Source organism: Heliangelus exortis, chromosome 3 (genome assembly GCF_036169615.1).
Source record: "Heliangelus exortis chromosome 3, bHelExo1.hap1, whole genome shotgun sequence".
Taxonomy (NCBI): domain Eukaryota; kingdom Metazoa; phylum Chordata; class Aves; order Apodiformes; family Trochilidae; genus Heliangelus; species Heliangelus exortis.
Window position 1 is genome coordinate 43,294,108 of NC_092424.1, and position 13,152 is coordinate 43,307,259.

Sequence of the window (13,152 nt, forward strand, 5' to 3'; positions counted from 1 at the left end):
TGCTTTCAAACAGAAACCCAACTTCTTTCAAATTTTTTTTTTTTTTTTTTTTTTGGTTGATCTGAAGTACAGTAATAATAAAAATGGGGCCTTTTTTGTGGTTTGCATAGTTTAAGATCACCAAAAAATATGCAGTAAATAAATCATTCATACATTAAGAATTATTACCAGTGTGTGAAGTGGAATGTTGAATTACCTTAGATATATTACCCACAATGCTTTTCAAGGCAGCAGCTAATTAGCAGGAGAAAGGTCATGCAAAAAATAATGTGATTAGAAGAGGTTGAAAGAAAAAAAAATAGCCACATATTTGGACATAGACCAAATTTCCTTTTTGCCACTGTAACTGGAAACCATTGCTTCAATATTTAATGAAATGCTTATGTTGCAGCACCTGGTCACATTGTCAGCATTGCCTAACCACTGCCTCCCCTGTGGGTCATTACTGCAGCCATCTGAAAGGGGGCAAACTGTTCATCGACTACAATAATGCCAGTCTTTAAGAATCTACAGCTACAAAACAGCAGGAGACAGAGTTACTTTGGCTCTGATCTTGGGAAAAATGGCTGGGGGCAAAATGCTGTTTCCTACCATCAGAGACTATACAGTTAGCAATAATTCTCTAAGTCAAAGCCCAAGCACAAGCCCCAGCTTGGCTGCCCTGCTCTGCTTTTTCTCCCTTTGCAGAAAGCTAACAGCTCCTGGTGAGAGATCCTTGTCAACAGGAAAACAGTAGTTCACACTACCCTGCTAATGATCCAATGCATCAATAGCTCAAACAATCACAACAAGCAGATGTCCTAAGTTAATATAGACTTTCCTGGGATTTTACTTGTGAAACATGGCTTTAAAAGGCATTAGTCTTTTGTCCTCACCAGAGATCTGCTAAATCCTGGCACCAATTCCTTGGGTATGTGAACCCCAGCCTAATGGAATTTAATTACTTTAGTGGTATTAATCATCTGTACAGTAGAGCAAAGAGTATTTTATTACCACTTTTAAGGGTTATCGGCACATTTATTTCAAATGAACTGTCAAACTGCATTACGTGTAAAGCATGCCAGGTTTGAATGCTGCAGCACAGGTGAAAAGGCATTTGCTGCTTAAAACTCTTTAACATAATGAGGATGCCTCTGCTTAACACAGGAAACATGGAGGCAGTTCGTGCAAAATGAAAAACAAACAATCGTCATTTTCAGTGATTTCTTTTTGCTCTTTTTTTGTCACCTAATTTCTCAGAGTTTTACTTTGAGCTGGAAAAGATGCTCTTTCCTGAGGAGAAGAGAAACACCAGTTGGCACCAAATAACCTGTGACACTACCACAGGATTAGTTACAGAAGAGCAATACCAGGCTTGTCCATTACCTGGCAACAAGCACTGACTCAGTAACACAAGATTCCTCTAATTCATTTAAATACATTAAATCCTTTGCATTCACATATAGGGAAATGCATATTTTCATTCAGTGTAGCTCCTACAGTTTCTTTGGAAAAAACAACATATTGCTAAAAGACACTCTTCAGGTCACCAGTGTCTTACATGAAAAGATGCACACTGTTAGGAGTCTACAGCCCAAAGAACCTCACTCAAACAGAACAGGTAAGGCCTTGGTGCTTATTTTTCTTTGCTGGGCATGTTGCAGCCTATTTTGCACTCTGCAAAGCTGCACTTCTACCTAAAATCTACCAAAAATTAATACCTGTTGAAAGATTTTTTTTTTTTAATCCCTTTGGTGTGACGTTTCCTGTTTTGTTTGGCTCCCAGACACTCCACAGGTTTTAGACCTGTCCTACACCTGGTTAAAGCATAACCTTTTGCACTCGTCTCTCAGACATTTTGCACTGAGTAGCAAATGAGAGCAATTTGTGACACAAGATACTACGACATGTGGGAAAGACACATAATTAGTGTCAGAATGAATGCATTTGCTTTTTAAAGCCTATTTGTCCTAGGATTTCAAATGAATCAAGCTGCTATGTCTCTCTCAACAGCTCTATACTGCCGTATAATGAATTAAAAGCTAGTGTTGCTAAAATGTGCAAGCTTCAGGAATAAAATTACTACTGTATGCATCTCAAAACCACAGATAAGAGGATCTTAAAAGGCTCTAAACTCTAACATCGCCTATTTTAAAGCTTTCCAAAAAACTATACCATTTTGCTAAACAGAGAATTCTCAAATGAAATCGCCCCTTTCCATGACAGATTACTATGAATTTATAAAGGTACTTTAAAACTTGTCATTTTAAAATCTCACTTGCATCCCATACTTATCATCTGGGTTTGAATCCCCAGCACTCTGCATGCAGCACACAGGGGCACATCTCAGTGCCCTATATATACAGAGGCCTGTATATATATTTCTGGCCTCTCTCAAACCCTTCTTCCCTCTTGCCAGGTAAACATTTGCATCCTTCCCTTCTTCCTTCCTTCAGAACCATCACCTGTCAGAGAAGGACAGCCAAGCACCATGGGTGACACTGCTGTGCCAGGGCACCCACACCCAGAGACAGATAGGACCACCCCTGAAAAGGAAAGGGCATTTCAGACTTTTTGCCCACTATCTGCATTTACAACTTGCGCAAGACTCTTCACAAGACTGTTGCTCACAAGATGGACGTCTGCACCTTTGACCACAGGCCACACCTATTAATATCTTATTAGAAAAAGGAAATCAGCTTTTGACAAATTACAAGAGGACCGGCTCAGAAAACGAGGAAGGCTTTTCTTGTGATTACTTGTCCCTTTTAGTTTCCAAACACTAATCATGTTCTTCAATGCTATAAGGCCCATATGCTATATCTCTCCTCCTGAAATATTGATACTTTGCCTTTCTGTATTTTAAGTAACTTCAGTAGATTAAAGTGAAGACAGAAATGTGATGGTAACCACAGTCTCCTACTCATGACCCTAAAAAGGAGTGGGGAAGTGTATGATGGGGACCTGAGACAGCATTTTTCTTTCAGGACTTATAATCTTGATTCATTTCCCTTATATTAACTGAGGTTGGCTGAAACAGAAAAATGCCTCTTCAGCAGGACACAAGGTTCTCCTAGAATTAATATTCCGAATAAGTCCAAATAACTGGGCTTTGAATATGGCAATAACAGATTAGTGACAGAAGATGATGATGATGTCAAACACATACTGGACAACAGGATCAATGCCCAGCAGGTCACGAGCCCATTTGACAATCCTGTGGACAGCACATGTTTTTTTCCAACTGTTTCCCACAGAAAGCCCCTTCAGAAAAAGGGAGCATGTCCGGTATCCCAGACACACCAAATGTCCTCACAATCTCCTGCTGCAGCTGAGTCTTTCCCAGCTGCAAAGGTGCCATGTATTTTTCAGCCTCAGCCAGCTGCATATACAGCTAGATGACCCCATCAGCTAATAGGAAAGCACAATTTTTAAATGCCACTTTATGATTAGGTAACAAAACAAACCCACACGTTGCTGCAAGATAAATGTCTTGAATGCAGTTTGAGATACAAGGCACAGCCAGATGCCTTCAATGACCCTGAAAGAATGTTATCTTAATGTAATGCACACCTTTGACTTTCTTGTGTTTAATGCATGAAGTAGCCTCAGACACAGGTTCAGAAATAGCTGTGATATAGCCCACATGGTAAGTACAGCACTGGACTGGTAAGTACTTCATTTCAATATTTAGAAAGATATTGCTAGACCATGTACCAGGTAACAAGTCAGTTTTATCCCTTGATCTGAAGCATCCGCTGTCTCACAGCTCAAGTCCTGCTGCTGTGCTCACACAAGCAAATCTCCAAATAGTCTCAGAAGGTGTTTGCTTATGGAAAGAGTGCAGAATCAGGCTTAAGATAGGAAAAGGAATATATACAGTAAAGATTAATTGTTTAAAATAAGGAAATTATTTATCAGTATAAGGTAATGAAACTTCAAAATCACACAGTAAGCCCAATCTTGTTCCAATTAAAGCCAAAAGGAATTTATTAAAAGGCAGCAGAATTGGGCTCAAGTCTTAGAGGATTTGAGACTAATTCTCCCTTACAGCATTTACTGGAAAGAAAAAAGCCTGATTTTTCCAGGAAGAAAGGGCATGTTTCTTTCCTTGTTCTCAGCATTTTGTCTTCACTTCAGTAAGTCTCTGGCCATCATTTTTAGAATCCATGGGGTTGCACAAGCTAAACACAGGGAATTATAACCATGAAGTTCAAAGTACAGCTCTATTAGCTTTCAAAGAAACTGTTAAAAGCAAGCATTTGATGCACCAGGAATGTCAAGACTTGCATATAAGCTGAATTTTGCAAAAATGAAGTCATGGAAGTCAATGGGATTACTTGCAGTGCATAAAGTTAAACATGTGCATACATTTCAGGAAGCCTCATGCAGGTTACAAACACCCCTTAATACTCTGCATTGCTGAACTTGTGGCTTTTCCGAGATGGCAAAGATCTCATTTCACTAAAACATGAATGTGGCCAAAGGCTTATGTTGTAGGGCTTAGCTTAACCTATGGATGCTTTTAAAACAGAACCCACAGTTGCCCAAAGTTGCTTGAAAGCAGATGATAGAAGCACTTTACTGGGGAGTTTCTAGTGCTTGCCTTGCCAAACCAGTCTTTGATTTCCAGTTCACATTTTATCAGGGTTTTTTTGTTTTGGTTTGATTTGGTTTTCATTTTTATTATTATTATTATTGTTGGTGTTTTTTGGTTGGTTTGGTTGCTTTAAATGAACTCAATTGGTGATTCTTTGAAGCTTCTTTTCTCAATAATAAAGCAGTGTTAGTACTACAAAGAATTCTCTAACTTACAAAGTTTACCTGAACATTGTAATTACCAGAGGTGTGCTGCACATTGCTAGGTTACATTCCATATACTGATCTGGGTCCCTCACAAATAATTTACTCCAAAATTAAACACATGATCATTATTCATTGTAGTTAAGAGAGTAGTAGTTTTACAACTTTGGGGTTTTTTATTAATACATTCAGAGAGACTACATCAACAAATGAGGGAAGCGTTTCAGAGGAGAGCACATCACAGGTATTAATCTGTGTTTCTGAAGTGTGTGCCCACCTAATTCTTCAGCATTTGATATTTTTAACTGTGGTCTGCAATCCCCTGTGTGTCAATGCTGCAGCACCCTGCTCAGAGGTTTCCTGCAGCCAGGAAGTGGGTGGCCAGTGGGAACACAGTTCTGCAGGCACAACGGGGCCTTGAGCTCACAAGCAGTTCAGGTGCACAGGTAACAGGTCCCTGAGAATGTGCCCAGGTACAAATGACTTTGAGGAAGCTAAGTCACATCCCCCAGACATCTGCAAAACAGTGAACTTGGCCATGTAATATAAGATCTGGCCAATTACTGAATTCTAGAGTCTACAAGAACGTCACAGGCTCCATATCTGAGTGGTCTGCCAGCATGCCAGGGGCTCCTCTAAGACTGAACTGCAAGATGAATATGCAAATGTTTCCTGAGCCAACAAAGTGCCCTCTTCATCATAGATGTCTCTCCAATAAAAAAACTGTATGGGTGTGTGTAATATTCCAAATCCCAAATTAAAAAACATTGCAGAGATGAAGAATACAGCCACACAGTTCCAGTCATGCCTCTAAAGGGAAAAGTGTTAAGAGGTATTAAGTATGTAAAGCTCTCACCAAATTGCAGATACTTTTCTAACAGTCCGATTTAGATTTTGCCCCAAATTAACTATTCACAATTAAGAGAACAATGGACGTCATAAAAAAAAAAAAGCTTTATACTTAATCTAATTCAAACTAAGACTTCTAAGAAAAAAATTTTGCAAGAAAAAACAAACAGTTGAAATTAAAAGAACTCCTTGAAAATTTTGAGGACCAGTTTCTATCTGACTTCAATTTTTAATTAACAGTAAACCAAGCAATGATAACTTATAAATGCTTTGATGTTCTTCACAGAGTTCTGAATGATTTCAAAGTTAAACCACATCATTTAATGTGATCTCTCACTGCTTCCAAGATTTTTTTTTCCAAGTAATTGTTTCTCATATGACTATGTGTAAAGAGAATCTACACTCACACCACAGCTAGTATACTGACTGAAAAACTTCAGACAAAATTTCAATGATCAGATTCTTGTTAGAGCTGTTCTATTTATTTTGAGCAGATGCATTTGCTTTCTAATGCAAAAAGTATCAATCACATGTTCACAACCCTGAGTTAGCTCAGCACCAGGACAGACACACAAAATTTTGATGGAAAAGCTGGCCTATGCAATGGGAACTGAGAAACATTTCCTGAAGCTGTCACTTCAGCTTCAGGTCACACTAAGGGCTCCTGCACCTGCAAGATGGTCTGGGATATCACCAGTTATAAAGAAAATAAATATCATTACACCCTTTAGTCTGCAGTGCCATAGCATCATTAGGAACATCAAGACAACATCTTTCATGTTTCCTACATTAATAGCAGACAGAGCAAGAATTCTTGGATACTCTGGGCACCCTCCATGGTGAGTAATCCAAGGACTTTCCAGTTGCTCAAAAAGAGTCACAAAGGCTCACACAAACAATGACAGAAATAAATGCAGATAAATTATTTTTGTGAGTAGAAGGCAGTATGGGAACCAATGAACTGAAAAAACAGTATTAGATGTTTGATTCACTAAGTTTAACTAGATACACTGATTCCATGTCTACAACCTCAAAGGGCTGCACAGATTTGAGCATCTACACTGAGAATTTATGAACATAACACTGTAATGTACCTTTAACCAACCATAACTGAACAGTTCCTTCCAGTTGTAGATGACTTCATGCCAAAGGCAGGGGAAGGCATGTCTTTATTCCTCACTGAAAATAAAATAGCTGCCAACAGCAGGTGTGAATACACCTAGCACTTCCAACCAGGTCTCATCCAATTCAAAACCACACTAAAGTGTTTCAACTTAGTTTATCAAGATGAGGAACCTAAACATGGCTGTTCTTACTGATCTGATAGATAAGAACTGACATGCTGTAGTTTTCCATTTTGTGCTCCTTTCAGAGTAGACTAAGTCAGGTCCAGTGCATCTTTATCACTGCTTTGTCACACCTCACTCACTTCAAAGCAGAGCACCACAACCTTGATAATCTCACTCCATACTCTACCAAACCACACTACTTCAGGGCAAATTTAATGAAATACAAAGCAAGTGTATTCTTGCATATGGGAAAAAACAACCCCATGTAGCAGGATAGGTTAGGGACTGACCAGCTAGAGAGCAGCATAGAGGACAGGGACCTGGGGCTCCTGGTGCACAGGAGCATGACCATGAGCCATATTGTGTACACTTCTGGACCCCCCTGTTCAAAAAGGACAGGGGACTCCTTGCAGGAGTCCAGTGCAGAGCCACAGAGAAGACCAAGGGAGTGAAACATCTCCCTCATAACAAAACGCTGAGGGAGCTGGGTCTCTTCAGCTTAGAGACTGAGGGACAATCTTATTAATAAGTACATAAAGAGTGAGCATCAGGAGGATGAAGCCAGGCTCTTCTCAGTGACGTCCAATGATAGGACAGGGGGCAACAAGTACAAGTTGGAGCATGGGAGGTTCCACATAAACGTAAGGAAAAAGCTTTTTCACTGTGAGGATGACAGAACTGGAACAGGCTGCCCAGTGAAGCTGTAGTCTCCTCCTCTGGAGACATTCAAAACCAGCCTAGACACATTCTTGTGTGACATACACTAGGTGATCCTGCTCGGGCAGGGGGGGTGGACTAGATCTTCTGAGGTCCTTTCCAACCTCTAACATTCTGTTAGCCTGCATTCTGACAGCCTACAAAGGATTTCCCTTTGTGCATTTATGTAGCCCCATGGGCATCCAATGCACTTGATAGTATAATTGCGATTTTTTTTTTTCCTGAAGCCAAACTTGATTGGTGAAAATGCAAATAACTTTGAAAATTGTACTTCTGTGCAACAGATGTTATTCTAAGTGAGTCCAAATACTTGGCTGAAATATAAAGCGTAATTTTCCTTAAAATAAAAGAATCTAACACATTGTAACAGAAGCATGCTGTGATAATGAAAGTACTGTGCTATGCATCAGTAGATTCCATTTTGGACCTGGGTAATGCGCAATGGTTTTGTCTCACGGTTAAGACTCCAGTCACACACAAATTCAAATCCATGACTGACAATCTACAGTTGGGATATGACCACTCTTACTCTTTTAATAAACTTTTGTAGAGTACCATCCCTTCCTAGTAATGCAGAATATCTGTAAAGATCAACTTTTCCATTTGGCACAGTAAAAAAAAAAAAATAAAATTGTTTACCTACGATCATCCTCAATTTTAATTTTTAAAATAAGCAGCCAAAGTGTGTACAAAATTAATAGCAGACAATCATGAAACACAATCCTCTATTTCAAATTAAAAAAAAAATTAAAAAAATTAAAATTGAAAAACCAGGGAACCATGAATTTGGTTTTCTTCAAAGAATGTAGGAAAAAGGCTGTTGCAAGATAAGCTTAGGACACTAAGTTGGAAGAAAAACCAATTGTCAGTAACTCTGCTACCAAAATAAGAAAATAATTTACCAATAGCAGAGGGGGTTTCTCAGTATTACGTATCATTTTCCTAGCATAACAAGCATGAACAAATAAAGAACACCAAGGACTGAAAATAGCTAGTATCATAGCACATGACTACTTTGTGGGACTCCCAGTGCAAAGTGTACATGAACCAACTACTGGCCCTTTTCTCCTCACCCATACAGAGAAGCTGTTGTCTTGGTAGAAACAAGAGATAAACTATGCATTTTGCAAGGAGGTGCTTTTGTTACACTCTCTAGGGAGTCCCTGGTAGGGGATCCCTTTGCTGCATCCTTTTCTTTCAGTGTGTGTATGTCACTGTAGGGCTGGTAAAAGCCTGGCCAAAGTTACTTGATGGAGATGAACACTCAAGACTTGATGTGAAAGTTAATTTGAAAAGGCAGAAGTTGACAGTCTATACAATCAGTTATTTAGAAATCTAATTGAAATTGCTTATACAAGCAGTCTTGTCACATTGTATCAAGAAACTTCACTATTAACAAAAATCAATAATAAATCAATAAGATAGAAGTTGAATATGTACTATAGTAACAGCACCAATGCATCAGGAATTTACAAGCAAAACACAGTGCTTTTTCCAGCTTTCATCTCTGGGTTTTGTATCATGCACAGAGTTCCTAAAATAACTATGCTTGAAAGGAAAAAAAAATGTTCATGTATACATATAAAACTAAAATGAGAAGTGTGCAGTTAGTTGTATAGTTAGCACTGTCTACAGACAATTAGCATCCTGGATGCCTCCACAGTACATGTGTTGACTCTCTTTTTGTTCAAATACAAGCAACATACTTGCTTTCTTGTTATTTCAATGAGAGAACTGCTGAAATAGTCTCTCACACTCACATTACGCTAACGAAGGGCATCTCCTTTGTAATGGCAGCTCACAGTTCAAGATCTGCAGGCTCTGTTGAAGTGTGTGACACAACCATAAAAGACAACCACAAAAGTAAATAAAATGCATGGGCCACCACATAAGATATTAGAATATGCTAATAAAATACTGATGTTTTGCTACTTCTGTTATTTCTTGTATCAGTGATATTTCTACTGTCACAAATGCTACAGTTGATAGTTCACAACACCCTTAATCCTCACATTATTTCTTTTGCAACACTGGAAAGCACTGCAAGGGGGAGTGAAATATTACACTGAAAAAAGAAATCAAACCAATATGATTCAAACACCAACATGAACGCATCAGTTTGGCGGGAAACTGAGCTACTCGGATACCTTCTTGACATTCCCAGTCTAAGCAAGTTGAGACATCTGAAACCTGCACAGAAACTTATTCTCTCAAAATCCGTATTTCAAAGGTTAAAACAATTTCTAAAGTTTACAAAGACCAGGAAAATCATCCATTACTATGTCTGGATAGAACCTGAAGCCAGCTCCTTTCAAGCTTGCATCATTGTGGATACAAACACAAAAACTGTTTTCCCAGGTTCTGTAAAATCTCACATGCTTTGCACCAGCCTACAAAGCATAAAGATATGAAGAACATAGCTGAGTGGTTTGGAAAAAGAAACCAAGATTTGTGGTCACATATGAGTTATGGCTATTGCCTCATATGCTGTGTAAGCAATGCAATATGAATGGGCTTATTAGAAGCCCAGTGTATAGGGTATTTTTTTCAAGTTAGTGTTACTTCTCTTTGGTTTCTACATTCCCCAGCATATCCCAAACCCATGCTTGAAGGAGGGAAAGCTCAGTTTCATTCCATTATTGATCTATCAGACAAGAACTTAATCAATCTTCTTTATAAGCTATTAAAGCAGAGCAAGAGAAATGAACTTACCTGATACATTCAACATTGATTGCTTCTTTCTAAGAACTGAACGTCAGCCTTATCTGCTACTACAGCTGTGATTCAATTTTTCAGAAGCAAGTTTTCCCCTTCATTAGCTCCCCAGAAATAGCGCAATTAAAGGTGTATTTTAGACAAAATAGGGAATATAATCAAAACTAAATGGACAATACTTTCTTCTAAATTTCATTAGTTAGGCATGGCCCTGAGAGCACTGACACCACAAGATCAAGTCCAGGAAAACCTTTCAATAAAACATAAGCATATTGTGACCACGCTGTCACTAACATCAGTGGGAATTCTGCATGCCAAGCAACTATAGAATCCAGCAGTAAGAATCCACCTTACTGGATCCATCTACATATACAAATTTAAAAATAGAAGTAACACAGCAAACATACTTGCTACACAATTGAATGCAGTAAATGAATTTTCAGTGTTCGAACTATCATTTCAGGTCAGCTTAGCAACAGCTCAAACGTTTTGATTTTTTGAACAGTACCTAAATAATTCTTTTAACAATTCACCCTGACATTACATACATCTAAGACTACTACCAGAGTGCCTCCTGGGGACTGTAGCTCAAGTCATTGCCTTGAAAACTGCCACAAGACTCAGCAACTAAACCAGCTACCCTTCAGTTTCTTAACTAAGCCTCCCTTTAAATGAGTTTAACGGCTTTGGGATGGCAGGGCAATCATGGGAAGTGTAGTTTACAATTACTGTGATTAATTCAGGAAGGAGAAAAACATGCTGCAAATTAGAGATGAATTACAAGTCTGACCACTTTTCATCACCTGTGTTATTACCAGTTCCATGGCATACCACCATGAAAAGGAGGAAGCTGAATGTGAAAGAGATTGTAGAAAAACAAAGAAAACATCTCTGTTTTATAGAAACAAGCTGCTGATTTCTTTTAGCAATAAAATATTTTGATATAATTGAATTTATTTGTAGGTGTTCATCTCAACATGATAGTTGGCAGCTTTTGTCTGATTTGAGTTTGGAAGCAGTGATTAAAATCAGAATTTCCACTAGATAGAAATCTTGCAGGTTTTCCTTGTTTTGCAGGAGCTAATGCACACATAAATTAGAACTAGAGGCTTATGACAGTTGAGAAATACCTGAGTAAAGTTATTGATGCAACTTTACATTCACTGTCACCTACTGTTATACCAGGCAACCTCTTACGGCTCCTGGTTTTGCTATCAGAGCACTTTTATACATTTGTGTCTTTCCTTCTTGTCTTTTTTTCTACCTAAAGCACTGAAACAACACATTTACATCCTTTTAAAAAGTCCGTAAGAGGCAAAATCTACCCACATGTGAATTACCACTTCCATAATTAAATGCTAAGTTTATTACTGCCCAAGGAAAAAGAGAGAGAGACTTCCAAGCTTAGTATTAAGTTTTTTGCAGGATGCAATTTCACAGGTTTTCACATGTGGTCCACCATTTCTGTTCTATCTTAATATCTTGAGAGATGATGGAGAGAACTACCTGGACTGCTGCACTGGCAGTGCAGGTTGGTACTCATGGGCATCACTCCCCTAAACACGAGAAATTACTCTCATGACTATTGCAAATCTTATGACATCTGAATAACAAAGCAGACTTGCTTTTGAAGTGTAGTTTTACTACAAATGCTCTTTACCACACAACGCACTGGAATTGGAAGGAAGCACAACTGCCACATGTCAGCAAATCTTCCTGGAATCTCAGAACAGAATGGAAAGCGTTTTGTCTTGCCAAACAATGACATGAAAAATGCAGCTTTTGAGCTCTTTTCTTTTTTCCTTTTACTAGAAGGAAAAAACAGCCTTTCCTATTAAGCATATCTATTTTCATGGGAAATCCTTCCATTTGCAATATCTGCATATCATGTTTAAATATCTCCCCCAGGAAGATATACCACTTAATAATGCTTCTGTTTATTTATTGCAAAAATCAAGAATAGCTGGAAGTCCATTATGAGAATCTTTTAGCAAATTTAATTAATTTGTAATTAATTTTATTGGTATTTATGAGGGAAATCTTTAATCAGCATAATTTAGACTGAAAATTACAATATTAGCGAATATTAATTAAACAACAATGTAATAATTTCAATAGTTTTAATTATTTTTAGATTAAATTACCTGCTAGTCAATTCTACACTGCTTTTGAAATTAATTAGACAATTTAAGCATGCTCTGTAACTGTTAATCTATCAAGGATAGGACACAATGTTTAAACAAGCCAGGAAGAACTACTTACAAGTGTTAGCTCGGTTGTCACAATTTTAAAAAACTGCTTTTTAATCCTAATTTTAAATAAACTATGATTTGTTTAAACTTCAGGGCATGCTTTCAGATAATGCAGAGCCTTGGATTTTGGAGGTGGCATTCCTTTTAGTTTCCTTCTACCTCATGACTACGTCATCTCTTCCTGATAGAGGAGAGTTAATGTAAACTCACTATTTATATGGGCACTGCAAACGAAATAGAAGATACCTCACCTATCTCACTGCTTTGCAGTAACTCTATTATCTTGCTGAGGCAACATATTTAAAAATCAGAGTTTTAATTGCTACAACTTCACCTCCACACTGTGAAAATAAGTGTCCTCACTTAAACTTCACCTCCCACTAAGAAAATATGGCATATGAATACTATGCTTTTTTTTCCCTCCTGATCTAGGATCCTTAATGACACACAATGTTAAGACTTTATCAACCATCACAGAAATATTTTAATGAGGAACGTGGATTTCATTGAAGAGTCTGAGATTTCCACAACTCTAAGTAAATTTAGGT

The 13,152-nt window shown here is 38.1% G+C and overlaps 1 long non-coding RNA gene across 1 annotated transcript in view; it reads right to left on the reverse strand.

Annotated features, from left to right (window-relative positions):
• The window catches only part of LOC139795518 (uncharacterized), a 173,323-nt gene that overhangs the window by 83,401 nt on the left and 76,770 nt on the right, over window positions 1–13,152 (reverse strand). The window lies entirely within an intron of this gene.